This window comes from Ictidomys tridecemlineatus, chromosome 10, assembly GCF_052094955.1.
Source record: "Ictidomys tridecemlineatus isolate mIctTri1 chromosome 10, mIctTri1.hap1, whole genome shotgun sequence".
Taxonomy (NCBI): Eukaryota; Metazoa; Chordata; class Mammalia; order Rodentia; family Sciuridae; genus Ictidomys; species Ictidomys tridecemlineatus.
The window spans coordinates 113,777,389-113,799,488 of record NC_135486.1 but is presented as its reverse complement, the minus strand read 5'-3'; the positions used below and the strand labels follow the sequence as shown (position 1 = coordinate 113,799,488).

The window sequence follows — 22,100 nt, the reverse complement described above, 5'->3', positions numbered from 1 at the left end:
TTCTCATAATATAACATAACCTTTGGCATTATTGATTATGCAGTGATTTCTTGATTTTTCACAAAATAAGAATTGAAATAATTACAGGAGTTCCATGCCAGGTAAATAATACAGGTTTGTCCACACATCACACACTGCTCAGAAAATCCAAAGAGTAATTGCAAAAATCAAGAAAAGAACTTTAGTCAGTGTGGCCACACCAGAAAGACAAGGGAATCCATGTTTTAAGTCATATCTTCTGGGTGCTGAAATGACGTGAAAGTTTAAATAGAAGCGGAATTGGGAAAGTGGGGAAGAGGTATGCATTGTAAAGAAGTCTTGTGCAAACTGAGGTCTGAAGAATCACTATCTCACTTCTAGCACTGTTAGGTGGCTCCTGAGAAGTCCTTATTACTTGAAAGGAATAAATTTTATTTATTGTTCAGGATGATTATCTACCAGACCTGAAATCCTAAAAGGAGCAGTGTAGGTCCCATGAAATGATTGCTCATGTTGAAGGGATAAACTCCTGTGTTTATCTGTCTACAAGGGTCTACCTTAACTAGAGGTAAATGAACAATGACTGAAGACTACTTAGAACCACCCTGGGGTTCTGAAACAAGATACTGTAGAAGCTGACCCTAGAGGAGCTGGGGTTCTGGCTCAATGGTTGATCACTTGACTGGCATGTGTGAGGCACTGGGTCTGACTCTCAGCACTGCATAAAAAAATGAATTAAACAAAGGTGCTTTGTTCATGTACAAATTAAAAGAAAATTTTTATAAAAGCTGATACTTGAATGCCCCTTCAATCTTGCCTCAATCTTCAAGGGAGATAAGATAGGTTAGATAAATTTGTAATCTATTGTTTGTTTTTATATGAGCACTCCTTAAATTATTAACATGTCTATGTGCAGAGCTGAGCAGTCACAAATATTAAGTTAGTAAAAGATATTAAATGAAGGCAGAATGCCAAGTTTATCCTGCTTTTAGTTACTCATTGTACAGCTGCAGGCCCCAGAGTCATTGTCTTTACCCGAGGCAGTATCTGTAAGTCCCTGTTCTCAAACAAAGGTCAACGTAGGAGAGTGCTTGATTCTTTGCCAACTGCAAAGAGGATACTTGACCCCTCCAATTCCAGGAGATGCAAAGGTGGCCTTTCCACTAGATTCATTTCTGGCTTCACCTCATTCCCCAGCACAAACTGGCCTCACTGAATCGTAGCTTTTGAAGAGGCACTCTGCAGGCACAGTTTTGCCAAGGGCAGCCCATATTGCTGAAAAAAAAGATACAAAATTCAAAACTGATGAAGTAAAATGGTGAAGAATCTGACCCTGAATTTTTTCATAGAGACCCAGGTCCTCCTGGCTATCAGCCTTATGCTTTTTTATCTGTGAGTCACTGTCCAGCCTTTTCTCCCCCAGAAGCCTGGAGTTGATGGCCTAATCAGGTTACTATTTTCCTTAACTATTTGGAAGATCAAAATAGATGATGGAATTGAAATTGCTATAAACACTTAAGAATTTTCTATTGATCTTAGGCAGACTGCTTGAGCTTCTCCCTGTCCTGAAAGCTATTTTACTATGGGTTTGGGGATTCATGGGGAGGTGTGTCCCCATGGGTAATCTGATTGGCTCAGAGTTTGCACATAGAGTGATGAACTAGAATTCACCATATATAGCTCATGCATAAGTTCTTATCACATGTAGTGAGAATCTCACCCTTTCAAGCTTTGGGAATTCTGGGGCAAACTAGGTTCCTTTGGTTTTATCTCTCTATCTTCTGGGTTTTCTACAAAAAGACATTCTGGAGGAGTGTACCCGTTCATATAGTGATTCCTATGACCTCCTGGCTGTAGAACCATTTGTACAATGCACCATAGCCCCTCAGACTCCCTGAGAGGCTGACTGAACAATTCCCTCTTTTCTGTGAACCTCTCCTAGCACATTCTTCCCTCCAAAAACTCCATTCTCCCACCCTAAAATTCAGAGAAATGTCTAAATGGTGAGTGTCTAGAACAGAAAATACCTGACAGAAATTTTAAGAAGTTTTAATTCTTTTCTTTTGTATTATCTTTCCTCCCTCTGGGAGGTTAGCATCAGGAAAGAGACTTATTTACCCCCAATATGAAATCTATATTTGGGGTGACAAATACCCCTAACCCAATTGGGCTTTTTTTTTTTTTATTTCCCTCTACACTCCAGCATGAAAGAATGAATCTATACCATCTAGAAGTGATGTAATTTAATTTTATTATATTGTTATAGTTAAAGCTTCATCTCAGGGCTTCATAAATTGACTTCCATACCACTCACATATAATTGCATCAACCCTTTATTGAAGCACTCTAGTGGCCACTGACGAGAACATAAAGCTGTTCCCCTGATCATCCCTGAACAATTGCAAGGGTGCTCCTTATAAGCCTGAAAACCACAAAAGGGATATTAAGGAGTCTAGCAAATGCAAGCAAGCTAGGTTACAGAAGCAGGAGAGTGCAGTCAAGTGTAGGGAAGCCTAACCAATTGCAGTGATCCCAATCACCCCAGTTACAGAATCAGAGCCTTGTTACCCTAGTTACAGAAACAATGCCCCATTAGGTACTTCCGTATTCTTAAAGGTTTCAATAGCAAAAGGAAAAGAACATCTTGACCCAGTCATGACTCTTCTACTTGGCATGGTTGATTTACAGAATGGAGTCACAAAACAAAATGGAGTCACATTTGCTTTTGCTATCACATTCCCCACTGATTTTAGTAGAGATTTGATGTCAATCTTGCACATCATTAGAACTCAGTTACTTTTCCATCCTTCTGCATCTAAGGGACCATACTAGGCTCAAAAGACCAAAATTTGGACCTCAGCTACACACTAGTTTAAGAGGCAGGGCCCTATAATAGTCCCAATCAGGAGAAGGACTAGGGGCCCAACTATGTCTGAGATGATGATGGTAGTCAGCCAAGGAGACCATGATAATAGGTTTTGGAACTAATTGCCTGAAGCTTCTTATGTTGAAAGGTTAATAAAATAGGTACTTGTCACTCTGTTTCTCTATATGCTAAACAAAACACTGTTGACATCTTAAGAACTGTCTGCTAATCTTGTTCCCAGAATGAGCTGTCCCCAACTGCCAAACTACAAAATGTAACTTCTCTCCCTGCCCTCTCCAGGAAAAGTATGTAAGCTCTGCTCAAGCTGTCCTTGGGGCTCTCTCTCTCTATGCTATAGAGGGCTTGGGCCCCAGCATGCTGGTCTCCAAATAAACCCACCCTTCTGCTGTTGCATAAGACAGTCTCTTTTGGTCTCTTACTCCGACGTTTCGCTGGACCCTTACATTTGGTGCATTGCCCGGGAACTGCGAATTGCTAGACAGGAAGACCTCAACAAGACTTCTTTAGGGGGGTAAGTAAGGCGCCTTATCTTCTTCTTCTCCTCCTCCTCCTTCTTCTCCTTCTTGTTTTTCCTTTGTGATCGCTCAGAGTCTGGTTTTTGGCCGGAGAGTGTGACCTCTCAGAGCCTTCTGGTTTTTGGCTGGAGAGCGTGAGCTCTCAGAGCCTTCTGGTTTTTGGCTGGAGAGCGTGAGCTCTCAGAGCCTTCTGGTTTTTGGCTGCAGAGCGTGAGCTCTCAGAGCCTTCTAGTTTTTGGCTGGAGAGCATGAGTTCTCAGAGCCTTCTGGTTTTTGGCTGGAGAGCGTGAGCCCTCAGAGCCTTCTGTTTCTTTTTGTTTTGAGTTGGCAGAGTGTGGTTGTCAGTGGAGAGCATGAGCTCCCCCTGGTGGTGGTGGATAGACGTGTCCCTGAAGCCGCAGACCACGCCTCTCAAGGGACGCTTTGAGAGGCTCTGGGGGAGACGGAGGTACCCCCATCTTGGAGGGACAAGGTGCCCTCATCTGTATTCTGCTGCCAACCAATCTGGTCTTGCTGGCAACTATTCTTTCTCTCAGGTTGAATTCACTGTCTGTTTTTAATCTTTGCCTCTGAACATGTGTTACACGTTAACTGTTTACTGTGTGTCCATGTTTGTGTCACGTTTGTATTGTCCCTGTCTTTGTTAATGTAACTTTCATTATGGGACAGAGTCATTCACTGGACTGAAGTCCGCATAAGGGCTCATAATCTTTCTTTTTCAGTAAAATGCCGGACCTGGCAGACTCTCTGTGCCACAGAATTGCCCGACTTTGGAGTTGAATGGCCTCCAGAAGGATCTTTCTACTCCCCATTGATTCAAAAAGTCAGAGATATTGTTTTTCAGCCGGGGCCACATAGCCATCCAGATCAACAGCCATATATCTTAACTTGGCAGGACCTTTGTAAATCTCCTCCTCTTTGGATAAAGCTTTTTCTCATTCCTGCTCCTGCTTCTACCCCTCCCCCCACGATTCTATCTCTCAAACCTCCTCCTCCACCCTTTGTTCTTTCTGAGTCTCAAGATTTGACTCTGATGGACTCTTCTCCATTTCCTTATGCCCTGCCTTCGTTCCCCAACCCCCAGCACCCTCCAGATGACTTCCCCGAGGTACACATAGTCACTCCTTCCCTGGAGGAAGCTGGCCCGGCTAAAGGAACTCGCCGGCAGCGAATGATTAAAAACCCTGAAGCCCCCATGATACTTCCCCTCCGTCCTCATGGGCCAATGATAGAGGATGGCCATGGTGGAGAAATGCAAGTCTACCAGTATTGGCCTTTCTCCTCTTCAGATCTATATAACCTAAAAAATAACAATCCCCCTTTTTCCGAGGACCCCACCCAGCTTACAAGTCTGATCGAGTCATGGATGTTTTCACACCAGCCTACTTGGGAAGACTGCCAATAACTCTTAGGCACTCTCTTCATGACAGAGAAATGAGAGAGAATCCTCCTGGAAGCAAGAAAAAAAATATCCTCGGACCAGATGGGCAACCAACACAACTTCCCAACATAATCGAAGCTGACTTCCCCTTGAACCAAACTAACTGGGACCCCAACACCTTTGAAGGTAGGGAGCATGTGTCCACTTACCGCCGGGCTCTAATAGTGGGTATCCGAGCAGCCGCTAGACAGCCAACTAATTTGACCAAGGTAAGAGAGATTATTCAAGGGCCTAATGAATCACCCTCTATGTTTCTGGAGAGAATTATGGAGGCATATAGGAGATATACTCATTTTGATCCTCAGGCGGAGGATCAAAAGGCATCTGTCATGATGGCCTTTATTGGGCAAGCTGCCTTGGATATTAAAAAAAAGTTACAATGCTTAGATGGATTACAAGATATGACTTTGAGAGATTTAGTCAGAGAAGCCGAGAAGGTATACTATAAGAGAGAAACTGAGAAAGAGAAGGAACAAAAGAGGGAGAAAGAAAGGGAGCAAAGGGAGGATGAAAGAAGCAAAAGACAGACTGAGGCATTGACTAAGGTCCTGGTCACAACAACAAATAGGCCATAAGTTAGGAGACAGGGAGACAAAAAAAGATACCTGAGCCCACGCCAAAAGCCACCTCTGGCCTCAGATCAATGTGCCTACTGTAAAGAAAAAGGACACTGGGTCAAAGAGTGCCCTAGAAAGAAACAGCCACGCCAACCAGCCATTCTAACTTTGGAGGATGACTAGGAAAGTCAGGGCTCAGATCCCTTCCCTGAGCTCAAGGTAACTTTTGAAGTGGAGAGAACCTCAGTAAACTTTGAAGTGGATAGAGGGGCAATATACTCAGCCCTTAAGGCCCCATTGGGCCCTCTGTCAACTAAAAGGTCTCTAGTTCAAGAGACTAATGACAGTAAATATTGGGCTTGGACAACTAAGAGGACCATGGACCTGGGAAGAGGAAAAATCCATCACTACTTCCTATTGATCCCAGAATGCCCAGCCCCATTGATGGGCACAGATCTGCTCACCAAACTCCGGGCCAGAATAGCTTTTAACCCTGAAGGCCCCCAAATGGAATTTCTAAAACCTTCAGTAAAAACTCCTATAGTCATGGCTTTAACTATGTCAGTAGAAGATGAACATCAACTCTTCACACCCCTCAAGACTGATCAAACAAGCAAGCTACCCCAGAAATGGATAACAGATTACCCAGATGCCTGGACAGAAACTACTAAATTAGGCCTATCCATAAAACAACCTTCAATAATGGTAGAGTTAAAAACCTCAGCCTCCCCAATTAATATTAAACAATATCCTCTGAGCAAAGAAGCTAAAGATGAGATAAGGCCCCATATTCAGAAATATCTGGCCTTAGGGGTCCTAAGGCCCTGTCAATCAGCCTGGAACACTCCCTGCTGCCAGTAAAAAAGCCAGGAACCGGGTACTATCAAGACCTAAGAGAGATCAACAACAGAGTGCAGGACATTCACCCCACAGTACCTAATCCGTACAATCTGCTTAGCACCCTTAACCCCAAGAGAAAATGGTATACTGTCCTGGACTTAAAAGATGCTTTCTTTTGTTTGCCTCTGCAAAAAGATAGTCAATTGTTGTTTGCTTTTGAGTGGATAAACCCAGAAACCGGAAAATCTGGTCAACTAACTTGGACCAGACTTCCAAAGGGGTTCAAGAACTCCCCTACTCTTTTTGATGAAGCCCTCCACAGAGATCTCAATAACTTCAAAACTGCACCCTGAAGTCAATATGTGGATGGCCTGCTACTGGCAGCGGAAAACAAGGAAAACTGTGAGTCTGGGACCCAAACACTACTATCTGAGCTTGCTCAACTCGGGTATAGAGCTTCTGTCAAAAAGGCCCAAATTTGCCAGCAAAAAGTAATCTTCCTGGGCTATTCCCTTAGGGGCGGTAAATGATGGCTCACTGAGCCCAGAAAACAAACTGTTTTGCAGATACCACCCCCATCTAATAAGAGGCAACTCAGAGAGTTTCTTGGGACTGCTGGCTTTTGCAGGTTATGGATACCTGGGTTTGCAACCTTAGCTGTTCCTTTATACCTGTTGTTAAAGGGAAATGCCCAATTCCAATGGAACCCTGAAAACCAACAAGTTTTTGATAACATCAAAAGGGCACTGCTATCTGCTCCGGCCTTAGCACTCCCAGATATAAAAAACCCTTTACTCTCTACATTGAGTAAAAGAAAAGAATAGCACGAGGAGTGCTTACTCAAACTTTAGGACCCTGGAAAAGGCCTATAGCTTACTTATCTAAAAAGGTGGACCCAGTAGCTAATGAATGGCCTCAATGCCTAAAAGCCATAGCAGCGGCGGCCCTACTAATCAAAGATGCTGATAAGTTAACGCTGGGGCAGAAGCTTACCCTTATAGCCCCCCATGCCCTAAAGAGCATCATTGCCAGCCACCAGACAGATGGCTATCAAACTCTAGAATAACACAATATCAGAGCCTGTTGCTTGACAAGAACAGAATAATATTGGGACCCCCTGGCTACACTATTACCTGAACAATCATCAGAAACCGTCACTCATGAATGTCAACATATACTGGCAGAAGAAACCAATATACGACGGGATTTAAAGGATCAGCCACTGCCCCACTCTGAGGTCATATGGTTCACTGATGGCAGCAGCTTTCACTAGCACGGTAAGTGGTGGGCTAAAACAGCAATTGTTAGCAGAACTAAAGTCATCTGGTCCTCTAGCCTCCCAGAGGGAACATCGGCTCAAAAGGCAGAGCTGATCACCCTCACGAAGGCATTAGAGCTGGCAGCAGGCAAAAAGGCCACCATATACACAGATAGCCGCTATGCCTTCACTACTGCTCATATACATGGGGCTATCTACCAGCAAAGGGGACTATTAACCTCAGCGGGAAAAGAAATAAAGAACAAAGATGAGATCATCTGCCTCCTCTCAGCAATACAAAGCCCTAAAGAACTAGCTATAGTGCACTGTCCAGGACACCACAAAAGAAAGGATCCTGTAGCGGTCGGGAACAGGCGGGCAGATGAAGAGGCTAAATTGGCAGCTTTAAACAGAGTAATCATGTTAACACTTTCCATACGGGGGAAATATGAGTCAGGAGATTTAATTACATCAGAGCACCCTGACAACTTAACATCTGAGGACACTGACACTAAACTTCTTGACAACACTGAACCCAACTTGCAATTTCAGAAAGCCCTACACTGTGTTAAGAATGTACATCAACTTACTCACCTTGGTTAAAAGAAACTGCAAACATTCCTAAAAGATCAAGAACAGAGATTTCCACTAACCGGCTCACAGCGAAAAAAATTAGCTGAACGAGTAACAAAAGCCTGTCGGATACGTCAATTGGTTAATGCTTACCCCTTCAAGCTTCCTATAGGAAGGTGTCTTCAAGGAACCAAACCAGGACAATTCTAAAAAGTGGACTTTACTGAAATTAAGCCAGCAAGGTATGGACTTAAATATCTCCTAATCTTTGTAAATACATTTTCAGGATGGATTGAAGCCTTCCCTGCAAAAAAAGAAATGGTGCAAATGGTGGTCAAAAAGATCCTGGAAGATATTTTTCCAAGATACGGCCTGCCTAAAATAATAAGGTCAAATAAGGGACAGGCGTTCATGGCCCAGGTAAGTCAGGGGTTAGCCAGGACCCTGAGGATTAATTGGAAGTTACATTCCGCTTATAGACCCCAGAGCTCAGGACAGGTAGAAAGAATAAATAGAACCATTAAAGAGACCTTGAGGAAATTAAGCTTAGAGACCGGCATAAAAGATTGGACTATGCTCCTGCCTTATGAACTGTTTCGTGCAAAAAATACTCCCTCTGTTTTTTTTTTTTTTTTGTGTAACCTTACCCCCTATGAAATTCTCTATGGTGCCCCTCCTCCAGTAAGGGACCTGACCCCAACTCTAAGACCTAATGATTCCCTTCACATCCCCTTGCTTGACAGACTAAAAGCTCTTGAAAAAACTCAGTGTTACCTGTGGAAACAGCTGGCCACTGCCTACCAACCTGGGGACGAAAGGACTCCACACCGATATCAAGTAGGAAACTTCATCTATGTAAGATGACATCAGGTGTCATCCCTAGAACCCCACTGGAAAGGACCATACCAGGTGCTACTTATAACACCTACAGTGGTAAAGGTAGATGGAATCACTTCCTGGATCCATGCCTCTCATTTCAAGCCTGTGCCCTGTCCAGACTCTGGCTAGAAATTGAAAAAAAACTGGTAACCCTCTCAAATTGCATATTCGCCGTGTTGATAGGGCTATGGATTCTCCCCTTGACCATCAGTAGTCCTAATCCTCATCAGCCCATTCAGCAGCGATTGTTGATCATAAATCCTACTGGAGAGGAAGTATGGTCTGTCTCGCACACAGCCCCCTTAGGGACCTGGTGGCCATCTCTCCACCCGGATATTTGTCAGCTGGCTATAGGTCTTTCCTATTGGGTATCCCTGATTGTGAAGAAGATCCCACTAAAATTTCATTAAATCCCCTCCATATCATAGATAATGGAAACAAACATTATGGATGTAGGGACATGTGAGCCAGATGTAGGTTGGCTAACCTAGATTACTATGTTTGCCTGGTTGACTATCAAAGCCACAAACAGTCATGGCTATATGGAAGAAAAACTAACTTCTTCTGTAAGTCATAAGGATGTGAACATACAGGGGCTACCTGATGGAACCCAAACCTCCACCAGTTCTCAGACCATTGCCCCTTGCTGAAGTAACAGGTACTGAGATATCTCTCCACCCATTCACTCCTCTCTTCTCCTGTCAGTGCCCACAATGGGTCCCACCAGGTCCTCTTACCAGCTAACCCAAAGCTTAAACCAGCTGAGGAGAGCCCTCAGACCCCTATCCAAAATAAAATGAAAATGGCCTTTAAAGTTTCTTTGTAATCACTGAAAACAGGTTACTAAAAAATTAAAGTCCCTCACAGGCTTTTTGGGATACTCACCCCAGTCTTCCCCTCTGCTCTACCTGTTCTACTACTCAAGTTTTTGTTGCTAGGAAAATCCCAAACCCCTTTCCCATTATTCTTTTACATCTCTCCTTCCTCATTCTCAGATCCAAGGAGCTGCTCTCAGCACCGCCTTCCCCGTCCTCCCCCTCTGTACCAGGCCCCCAGAAAAGTCTTAACTGACCTTCTCCAGAAGTATTCACCATGGCTGACTTTAGGACTTTCAGCAAAAGAGTCTTTATAAAAGAGTTCAGTATAGATAAACTTCCTCTTTTCATGTTGCTCTGTTCTACTTGGCCACTGGCTGGAAAAATCATCACTCCTAAACTAGACACCCCCTTACTAGTTTTTTACAAAATATGTGAACAAGGCCTCTCGCCTTGATCTGAGGCTTCACAGAGATGGCTACATTTCTAAGATAAAAATTTATCAACTGGGCTCCATGGTAACAGCTGGAAAAAAAAAAAAAAAGTTCTCCCCTTCCCAGGTGTCCTTAAAAAGTTAACTTGCCCAGAATAGAGAAAAAAATAAAACAGAAAAAACCTGATTTTTGTGAACTTCTTCAGACTGGAAACTTCTGAGACCCTTCCCCTTACATGTTAAGTACAAAATTCTAAAACTACCTAAACTTGGGATTCAAGGGATTAATTGACTACAACAAAAACAATGCCCTCTGAATCCGGTTGCAACCAAACAGAACTGTTTCCCTGTCTTCAGTGCTATCTTAGGTGCCTTGCCTTGTCTGTCCCTACAACAGTATAATTCTATATACTTAAACATTATTTATGTTTTCATAAAATGGTCAACAGATGCAATTAATTGTATAATGGTGAAGATGTTTCCCAGAGTGCTCTATCATGATGCAGGTTCATTTAAAGATGAAATATGGGGGCATACAACCCGGTTTTGCCAAGAACCTATATCCCTCACGTTAGCCATCTTATTAGGAATGGAAATTGCTGCAGACGTGGGCACAAGGACCACTGCCCTGGTCCGTGGGACACAACAATTACCCAGTTAGAAACAGCAATGGACCAAAATTTAAAGATATTAGAAACATCCATCACAGCTTTACAGGAATCTTTAACCTCTCTCTCTGAAGTTGTTTTACAGAACAGGCAAAGGTTGGACCTCCTCTTCTTGAGAGAAGAGGGCCTTTGTGCTGCATTAAGGGAATAATGTTGTTTTTAGGCCGACCATATTGGAGTTGTAAAACAATCTATGAGTAAACTAAGAAGATGCCTTAAAGAGCGTCAAAGAGAGAGAGAGATCCAAAAAGGGTGGTATGAATCTTGGTTCACACAGTCCCCCTGGTTAACTACGTATTTATCAGCCTTGGCCCATCCTCTAATAATTCTTATATTGTTGCTAACATTAGGACCCTGTTTGCTCAACCATGTAGTTTCCTTTCTCCAGGCCCAAATTGGACAAATCAAACTTATGGAATTCAGACAACAATATACCCCACTAGCAGACACGTAATGTGAAACCCCCCAATAATCACTTTTATGATTAAAAGTAACCAGAAGAAGAGTGGAAAATGAAAGGTTAATAAAATAGGTACTTGTCACTCCGTTTCTCTATATGCTTAACAAAACACTGTTGAAATCTTAAGATCTGTCTGCTAATCTCGATCCCAGAATGTGCTATCCCCAACTGTGGACTGTCTACTAATCTTGTTCCCAGAATGAGCTGTCCCCAACTGCCAAACTACAAAATGTAACTTCTCTCCCTGCCCTCTTCAGAGAAAGTATATAAGCTCTGCTCAAGCTGTTCTCGAGGCTCTATCTCTCTATGCTATAGGGGGCTCGGGCCCCAGCACACTGGTCTCCGAATAAACCCACCCTTCTGCTGTTGCATAAGACAGTCTCTTGTGGTCTCTTACTCTGACGTTTCGCCGGACCCTTACAATGTTTTTTTTTTTCTTTCTCACTAGCACCAAACTGTTTTTTATTTTCCCAGAATGGTTGCATAAAAACAACACGTTTTTCCTAGGGCCATACAAAGTCTTACGTGTTTTAGAAAGAGGATCTAGACCCCATCTGTTTGTAATACTATTTCTGTCAGAGAGTCTAGTGAAATCTCTCATTTGGAGATGGACATTTTTAGTTCTCCTAAATCTCTATCTATTTGATGGGTGAGGGACTTAAAATTTTTAGAGCCTGTGATAAGAGCTGCAGTTCCCAGAGCAGCATACTGATCCAGCTATTTCCATATCAGCCAGGAGGGGAACTAAAATGGGGGCAGCCTGTGTATGTTGATAAATCAGTAGGCCCTGGCCTTTTAATAAGCCTAGGTTCTTTTCCTTTTTCTCCAAGAAAATAGTAGGTTAAATAGTTCAGAGTATTGACAGTTTTGAGATTTAGGCAAGGAGTTTGAAATGGAAGCCAGGAAGCACAATTTTTTGGTGAACAGGGAGTTCTCCCACTTATAATTTGGGTTCTGGAAGCAAATGTCTCTTTCTGGGAGATCATGCAGGGTGATATTGGGGGTAGTTCCCCTGTACATTTTCCTGAAGTAGACATTTTGGCGAACATCTATACTGACCATAATTTTTTCTCTGATATTAGGGACTTACTACAGCTGTAAGGGAAAAGGGCAATGACCATTCTTGCTGCTTCGAGCTGAGAGGGGGCAATGCAGAGTGGGCAAACAGTTTGCAGTCCCTTTGTGGAAACTGAGAGGGTCAAGGAGTCCATGGTAAAAATCTGGTTCAGGAAGAACAGATTGTAAATTAACCTGGGGGTGGGTACTTCTCTGAGAGAAACAAAAAGACATGAGTACTGAAATAAGATTAATGCAAAATAGCAGGTGTAGCATCTGAAATCTTTTCATGAATATTATGAAAATGACAGAAATTAATTATTGTTTACTAGAAGGTGGAAGACCTGAGAAACTGTCCCCATAACAAGCCCTAACAAAGCCTAATAAGGCCCTTTTTATGGACATAAATCTTAAATATTGTCAGGATTATCAGGAATGTAGACACAACATTTAGTTAATTTAGTTCATTTCATCTGATTTTTATAAAATATCTTTATTGGCATGACCTCTACATTCAGTAGAGATTTCTTTGTTACTTAGGGGTAGATAATTATACTATCTAAAACTGATTATGTCTACATGTGTATGAGGTTAGAAAAATATGTAGGACTTAATCTGACTAAAAATTCTGGCTCTGGCAATTTTTATTTTCATGCATTCTTACCTAAAAATTTTTCTTTTGTTGCCTCCATTCTTACTTATTTTTTGGGGGGTGAATACACAAGTGTACATTTTAAGTTACATTAAAATAACTGTTGTTTATTTTAAATGCCCAGAAATGGCTGTGCTTCGGTTTTTAACTGTTTTTGCTAGGTGTTTAAGACCAAGCTGGTCACACAGAACTTTTTCTTAACTATTGGTAAGAGTCAGCTGAGTTTTCTTGGAGGACACTCTTGGGGAACTTGTGAGCAGCATTTCAGCTCTGCTAGTGCCATATGCATTAGGATGGTTCAAGGTCTTGCTGACCATGTGGCTTCTCTTGGAAGCATCAGGCATGTCTCCCCTTTTTAATGACCCTCTTCTTTTGCAGCATGGACACTCATTGGCTCTCTGTTCTCCAATAGTCTCATTAATCTCCCTTATCAGGAGGTTATGTGGCCCAGAGTTGCAAAGCTCTTCCTCCTGTCCTGGGTTCAGGCTGACTCAGAGGGCAAGAGCCAAATATTGGTTTTCTTGTCCCCTTTATTTTAACCTTAATTTTTAAGTTTGACCCTAAGCATCTAGCAAGTCAGTTATATCAGTCTTAAACTGAGAATACTCCGTTTTAACTTTAATGTTTATAACTTAAAGTTATTTTTACATAATACAATATCTTTATTTTATTTATTAACGTATTTAATGTTGAGGATTGAACCCCGTGACTCACACATGCAAGGCTAGCACTCTACTGCTGATTCATAACTTTAGCCCCTTTACCGTTAGTTTAATCCCTTTTAATTATTATCTGTCTACAGATGATGGCTTAATATCTCAAATTAACTTAGGTTGTGTGTTTATGAAGTATTACCTCTGTAAAACATTAACAGGAATCAGCTATTGTTAGTTGCGGAGCAGGATGAACAAATGTTAGCTTCACTTGTTTGCCTTAAGTCTGAACACTCAACCCCACTCAAGGTTGAACACTTGACTTTCACCATCTGGTGTAATGGAAACCCACATCTGACCCCTGCCTGGTCTGACTGAAGGCAGAAGATGACACCCTTAGCAACTACAGTGATACAATCACTGTATGCCAACAAGGCAGCTTGTAGACCCAGAGAGCCCATTAGATTTGGCTACAAAATGTCTCTCTTGCCAGGTACCCCTCTCTTGTTCTCTCTTTTTTATCTCAGTTTTGCTCTCTTTCATTCTCCCTCTCATTCTCTTTCTCTTTCTTTCTTTCCCTCTCTCATACCCTTTGTACTCCCCCTTGCACTTTTCTCTCTCTCTCTCTCTCTCTCTCTCTCTCTCTCTCTCTCTCTCTCTCTCTCTCCTCTCTTTCTCTCTTTCCTATTAATCAGACAATGCCACTATAAGTGTCTGTTAATTGTTCTGAGTATCATGGTCACTCTTTTAGTCATAATGAAAATACAGGGCTGGGGATGTGACTCAAGTGGTAGCACGCCCTCCTGGCTTGTGTGTGGCATGGGTATGATCCTCAGCACCACATACAAACAAAAGATGTTGTGTCCACTGAAAAAACTAAAAAATAAGTATTAGAAATATCTCTCTCTCTCTTTCTCTCTCTCTCTCTTTAAAAAAAGAAAATACAAAGTGAAATTAACAATAGTAAAAACATATCTAGCTTGTATATAATTTTGAACCCTGGCTGAGTTATATAATATATTTTTTATTTGAGATCATAGTAATCATTTTAATAAAATCAATATTTGAATATAACTTTAAATTAATCTTTTTAATAAAATCAATCTTTGAATATAACTTTAAATTAATCTTTTTAATAAAATCAATCTTTGAATATAACTTTAAATTAACTGAAATCTGGCCTACTTGGAAGTTATTTTGACATGCTGTAAGGTCGGTGGCAGAGCCTTATCTCAGGTAAGGCAGGGCTCTTCAGAAATCTTAGGTAAAATGTTTTAGTTCTAAAGCTGATATTTGTCTTTCTTTTTAAATATTATTTTATAAAGCTTACATATATTGTTTTCTGACTCTGTATAAATGTTAGCTAGTGCAATATGACATACATCTGAAACACTAATTAAGAAAAGGCTGAGCGCTCCATTTTTATGTGGAAAATTGGAAAACAATTTTGTATAATATTAACCTTTAAACAGATCAGGCTCTCATTATCTTTTAAAATACCTTTAAATTTTTATATCCCAGTGTAAAAGGTAACATAAAGTTTGGTTACAAAACATCCAATAATATAAATAATTTCCCAATAAAATCTATTATCCTTATAATTTAAAATTATCATTACAGACAATTTCAGTTTGGAGAATACCAACTTGATAAAATGTTCCTTTAAAATTTTTATCTTAAAGACTTGCATACCTGAAAGATATGAACATATTTAATCTATAAAGAAGAGTAATTTACCACAATTCTATTAATGTTTTTATATTAACCAAGGTAAGCTTTTAAAGAAAAATCTAGATTCTGTAATGTAGGACAATAAGATAAACTTTGCTATTTAACCAAGATTACTTGTTCTAGGGGATAAAATTAACAGTCACAATGTAATTAATTTTTTAGAAAGTTTTGTCATTTTAGCATATAAGTATATCAGTTCATTAATATTTATCTGTAGGGAACGACCTTGAATAGTTTTAACTATTTGTTACATACATAACCAACTTAGTTTCATAAAAACCTTTTAATATTTATCTTTTATATGTAGACCTATATATTAATTAATTAGGCCCTTTTGTTGTTTACTTAGATATATTATAATTATACTTTACCACATAAAGACTATTTATCTGGAAACAGTTTTACTAAATATAGTTTTATATTAGAACCGTTTAATAATTTTTAATCCATTGATCCTTCTTTCTGTTTGTACCTTGAAATAATCCTTATACATTTCTGAATTTAGATAAATTAATCCATTTTAATAAGATGAAATATTTTGTTATTTATGGTACTTTAATTGAAATGTAGTTAAAACCTCTTGACTCCTTGTATGTAGAATTATACCTGTTGGGACTTTTAATTTATAGTAACTTTATTTTTATTATAACACAAAATATTTATTTAAAGAGAGAGAGAATTTTTTAATATTTATTTTGTAGTTTTGGTGAATACAACATCGTTATTTTATTTTTATGTGGTGCTGAGGATCAATCCCAGTACCCTGCACATGCCAGGGGAGTGCATTATTTCTTGAGCCACATTCCCAGCCAGACACAAAATAATTTTAATTTTTTTAAATTTACCAATTTATGAAAACACCAACATTGTTTGAGTATTTTGTCTTATGGAAGTTAAGGAGTTAAGAGTACTTGATATTATATTTAACAGTTAGCATTTTAATTTTTTAAAACAATTAGATGTCTCTAACAAACACATTCATGATTAATTTTATATATGTTTAGATGTAATTTATGTTTCTTTTTTTAAAAAACAAGGTATCATACAAGTGCTTTGAATAGTGTTAGTAATTTTTTTTTCCGGTTGAAGAAAAATCCTACAGACAATGGATATCAGGCACCTTATAAAAATTAGCATTTTAACAGATGTTTAACCATCTAGAAACGATACTCTCCATTAGTAACTTTAATGACATTTGTACTTTTATTTGTTTTTCCAATTTAAATTGAACCTTCTAAATCATATTAACCAAAGATATTTGGATCTATTTTTTAAAATTTTAATTTATGAGCTCAGATGTCAATTTTTTTGTACCAAATATATGTAGACATGGCAATACATGTAGATGGACAGTACACTGGTGCACCCACACAAAGTAAATAGACAAACAAAAGCCTTGTAGCTTATTTTTAAAAACCTATTAGATTGAGAGTTAACCTTTGTAAATTGGCCTTAGAATAAAGCAGAGTGTAATCAAAAAAAACATATTAATCTAGGCATATTAGATCAAAGTTATCAATTTGACAAATATAGAATTTAAAAAGTTTTCCTGACCTTTTCCTGAAGCAGTCCTGTTCATCAAAGCTAAATAGAGTTAAGGGAATATAGAAAAATGAAAAGGTATTATTTTTTTCCTGAAGGAATTTCCTAAAGATGCAGCTCCATTGTTCTCCTTGGGAGAGTGCTCCAGGTTGGGGTCCCATTCTAAACTGTTTTTTCTGGTTTCTTGGATAGTGGCCACCAAATTTTAGCCTGATATTGAAAAATCTTTGGACCACTTTGTTAATAGTTGGGAGTTATTTATGCTTGCAAATACTGAGAGACAATAGCCAAATTTCCTAGACAAAATTATGCTTTTTGATAAACAATTTAGGAATAATAATTTTATAAAACACTTTAGTTTTAATCTGTCCTCCATAGGAACTCACATGATTTACCCAGTTTGCCACCTGGCCTAGTTCCTAAATGAAGGCAATCTCCAGAATGCTTTTTTTTAACCTTTAGCTTTTACTTTTGACAATACTTTTATTCTTGTTGGCAGCACTTTACATTTTAATGCAAGCTGCAGTGAGCATAGTTAAAAAACATTTTAACCATTAGAAACAAACTAAAATAGAAATTAACACAAAACACAAGTGGAACAAACAAAAACAAACCAACAAACAAAAGTTCTGAAATTGTTAAGAAAATAAGTTAAATGGGTCCAGGTAGAGATCTCTATAGAGCTCCCTTGTCCCATGATGTTGATAGAGGGAAGGAGTCCTGACGAAAGAAGAGCAGTAATGAGAACAAGAAAAGGTCCATGCACAACACAGAGACAGATAAACACAAGACAGACGGCCTGCAAACAGACACTGGACAAATGACAAATAGCAAGGCAGAAGCTGGAGAAATGACAAACAGCAGAACAGATGCAGGACAAGCAACAATCAGTAATATCACTCAGGGAGAACTCTAATGGGGCAGAGATCATGTCTCCTCTTGGCCCCAGGAACAGATAAAGCTGCAGGGAGGCCTCCAGTGGGAGAAAGACAACATCTTGACCTGCCCCCAGATACAGACAGATGAGGTCACACAGGGAGAACTCCAAAGGGGCAGAGACATGACTGGTCCTGCCCCCAGGTGCAGGTAAGGGCCCACTGGGAGGCCTCCAGAGAGGCAGTGACAACATCTCATCCTGTCCTGGGAAAGGTGTAAGCAACAGCATCCAATATAAAATTTTCCCCAGGGAGTCAAATCACCATATCTGACGGCCAGCAGTAGGCTTTTCAGAGCATCCTAGGATGGGGCCGAGGTTCAAAGGCCCATGATTGGAGGCAAATATGGTGTGAGGGTAAGGAAGAAATGAATCCTGGATGAGACCCAAGATGTTATAGTTAGAGCTTCATCCCAGAGTTTCATAAACTGACTTTCAGACCACTCTTGTATAATCAAATCAAGTCTTTATTGAAACACATTAGTGGCCACTGACCAGAATATAAAGCTGATCCCCTGATCAACCCTGAACAATCTCAAGGGTGCTCCTTATAACCCAAAACCACCAAAGGATCACTTTAAGGTCTAGCCAATGCAAGCAAGCCAGGTTACAGAAGCAGAAGTGTGCAGTCAAGTGGCAGGAGGCTAACCAATCACAGTTGGCTCAGTCACCCTAGTTACAGAAACAATGCCCCTTTAGGTAGTTCCGTGTCCTTAAAAGTTTTGATAGCAAAAGGAAAAGAACATCTTGACCCAGTCATGACCCTTCTACTTGGAATGGTTGTTTTCTAGAATGGAGGCACAAAACAAAATGGACTCACATTTGATTTTACTATCACATTATTTAATGGCAGGATTTGTACAGAATATATGAAACTTACACTGCCTTAAACATTCTCCTCTAAAAATCAGCAGCAAGTTCTTATTGCAACTGTCTAGAACACATTATGGGTTCTTATTTTATATTGCATATTTTCTTCTCAGTCAACAGGACAGTTCCTGAACTTTGTACGGTCCCCCTTCATGTAGATGAAAGGAATTATAGAGCATGCTGGGCCATTTATTCATGCCACAGTTTTCTCCTCTGCTACTATGGGGCCACGTTTGCACAACTAGCTGTTTCATAGTTAAAATAGCTGCAAGGACTCTCTTTTACATCATTTCTTTTTTCCATATTTCTCTCATCTTTTGAGATGGTGGGGCAGGGGTTTTATCACATAGAACACTCTGGCATGGGGCTGTGAATATGACACCTCTGAGTTGCTGGCCAGCCAGGCCAAAGGAGAACCAGCTTTATGGATTTTTATACAAAGGGAGTTGATGCATGGGGGCAATAAACAAACTGTGCTGTGACTGGCCACCTTGGTGGACATGAGTATGCCTGACTCTGCGCTGCCATCTGAGCATCACCAGTTGGAGGAACACACTGAACAAGAGGGAAAATGGCCTGGAGATTATTACTCAGTTATTCATTCCTCGCAGTAGCATTCAGAGTACATAGGGAACTCAGCTTTTTCTCTGGCTCAAGGCAACCAGATTGTATGACAACAGATTTCAGTGACACTCAACATGTCTCACATTTGTGTGAGGTAGAGGGAAGTCTCATTGTTTCAAAATGCTATGTTTGCCATTCAACCAGAGAATATTAATACTGCTTTCAAGGATACATATAAAGTCAATTTTAAATAAGGGCTAGATACTAAACCAGAAGCATGGCATGGAAAGAAGGAAAAGCCCAAAAGCTTTATGACCAAGTTGTAAGAAAAAAAATGTCACCAGAGGCTCTCATTGGACCTGCTGTGATTGAGTAGATTCTGTAAACCAAAATCTCTTCATCAAAGTAGCACCAAAATATTATACATGCACCCTTTTTAGACTGAAAATACTACATTAAGGAAGGGTCAATATACCAAAGAGACATGCAAATGAAATGCCCTGGAAGAAAGCCAGGCTGGACCTTGCAGGAATACTCAAGTCTGGGAATGTTTCGAGTATGAAACCTCAACTTATCTTAGCTCATCATTGTGCCTTTGGGGTGAGGGGGGGCTATGTAAAAGGAGTTCGGAAGGAGCGAATGTGTTGTTGGAGTTTTTGTTGTTATATATTACGTACATGTTACCTCCCTCATTGTCTGGTCAAGTTTCTGAGTCAGAGACTTGTCAGGCCCTTATTTATAGAATGACAATCATGGTGACCTGGCTTTCTCTTCACTTCATAGATATGGAACCTATTCACATGGGCTATGTGAGAAGTTGGGAATTCCTGGGCCAACATCTCTGCATTTCTTTGGAATGCTTCTGTAAGGTGAGTATGGTTGAGTTTCTTCTTTTTCTTTGGCAAAGAAAATGCCAGTTTTATGTCATTGGTAAAAATGCACTTCTTTGGGAGGAAGTTCCCAACTCTCATCCTTTTTGAAACAGTGTGCAAGCTCCACCCTGAGCATAGCCAGGTTTTTCCTTGGGGCTCTGTTTTCAACTCTTCAAGATTCTTAGTGAAAATACTCAGATCCCTAATTGACCTGCATTTGATGCTCATGATGTTGTTCAGACTTGTACATATCATAAAGAGGATGTTTACTTTACCTTTGCACATTTGAGCAAAAATATGTGAAAGAGAAGATGTCAAGCACAAACATTTTTATTCATAACTATATCTCATGAGTAGCTTTATTTCAAAAAGTGTTCATAGATATATTTGAAACTACAATTTCTTGAACAATGCAAGTATTCATAGTTTGAAAATTTGCACATACATAATTTCTTAATGTCTAAATCTATGATTATTTCCATGGTAGTACACAAGTTTTACTACTAAAGGTACATGTAGAAGATTTGAGAGATGAAACAAAAGCAATCTGCATTTTTTTTTATTATCCTTCAAAGATAACACCCTATCTGTGAGTCTTAGAAGGGAAAACATACGAAAGAGATAAGACAGCTCTTATCTATGGACTTCACATAATTAACCACAAGATGAGTATTGTTTTTCAACAAGGTCAGATTCAGTGATATAAAATGAGCAGAAATTGGATGATTTAAAAAATTATTAAAATTTAAGTCAATTGAATGGAGTGTTTCAAAAGAAATTTGAATTTGTATCTTGCATTTGTGATTAACCTGCTTAGGTATTTGACTCAGGTCCTGACTACTGGACAGAAATTAATGAGCTCTAATCCAGATGGTCAGAGGATATTCTGCTCTCTGCTTAGATTATCTTTCCCAAAGACTGAGGCTTCTTAATTAGATTCTATTTCTACAATTTGGAGACTTAATGACCACTTGAGAATTCCATACTTATTTTCTCTTTGGAAAAACAATCATTTAATTTTCACACTTCCCAATAAACTGTTTACTAAACAACCTATAAGGTCCATATAATTGGCATCTTCCTGTGCATCATGAAAACATCACTGCTGAACAGCAAAAAAAATTTTTTTAAATGTTAGAAGCAAAAACTTTTAGCAAGGACTTAATTTATTGACTCCCATGGGTAGGGTGGCATCTTCCCATCTTCTAAACATTGATCTGCAAAACTGGAAGGTGACTCCATTTTGTCAATTCTCACTTATTCTTTCTCACTCCACGAAATGCATGAGAACCACTGTTATGGTGTTGGTGTCCCCCAGAAGCTAATATGTGAGGCAATGCAAGAAAGTTCAGAAAAAAAGTGATTGGATTGTGAAAGCCTTAATCTACTCTACACTATTTCCTCAGTAAGGATTAACTGGGGGCAACTGTAAGCAGGTAGGTTGTTGGTGGAAGAGGTGGGTCACTGGGAACCTGGCTTCAGGGCATACATTTTGTCCCTGGTTAGTGGAGTTTCTATCTGCATCCTGATTCCACGTCCTGAGCTTCTTTATTCTGTCACACTCTTCTGCCATGTTATTCTGCCTCACCTCAGACCATGGCAACAAAGGAAGCTGTGTATGAACTGAGACCTCTGAAACTGTGGGCCCAGTAAATTTTAGTTTTCTACATGGTTCTTATCAGGGTCACAGTAGTGAAAAAAAACAACTAAACTAATCACATCAACATGGTCAACTTAGAGGCGACTTGTGCCTTGAACTTCCTAATTTCCCCAGTATTCTAGGGAGATTCATGAGAGAAATGAAAAAGATCTAGGGAAAAAATGAGTGAAGTATCCTTGTGAATTTCCCTGGGAACCTCACTCACTTTCTCTCAGCTTTGGTTTTTTTTTCACATTCATCTGGATGGTATGATTCAAAGTT

The 22,100-nt window shown here is 39.8% G+C and overlaps 1 pseudogene; it reads left to right on the top strand.

Moving 5' to 3' along the window:
- The first annotated feature begins 250 nt into the window (after positions 1-250).
- On the top strand, positions 251-11,679 carry LOC144367628 (uncharacterized; annotated as a pseudogene).
- Positions 11,680-22,100: the final 10,421 nt, after the last annotated feature.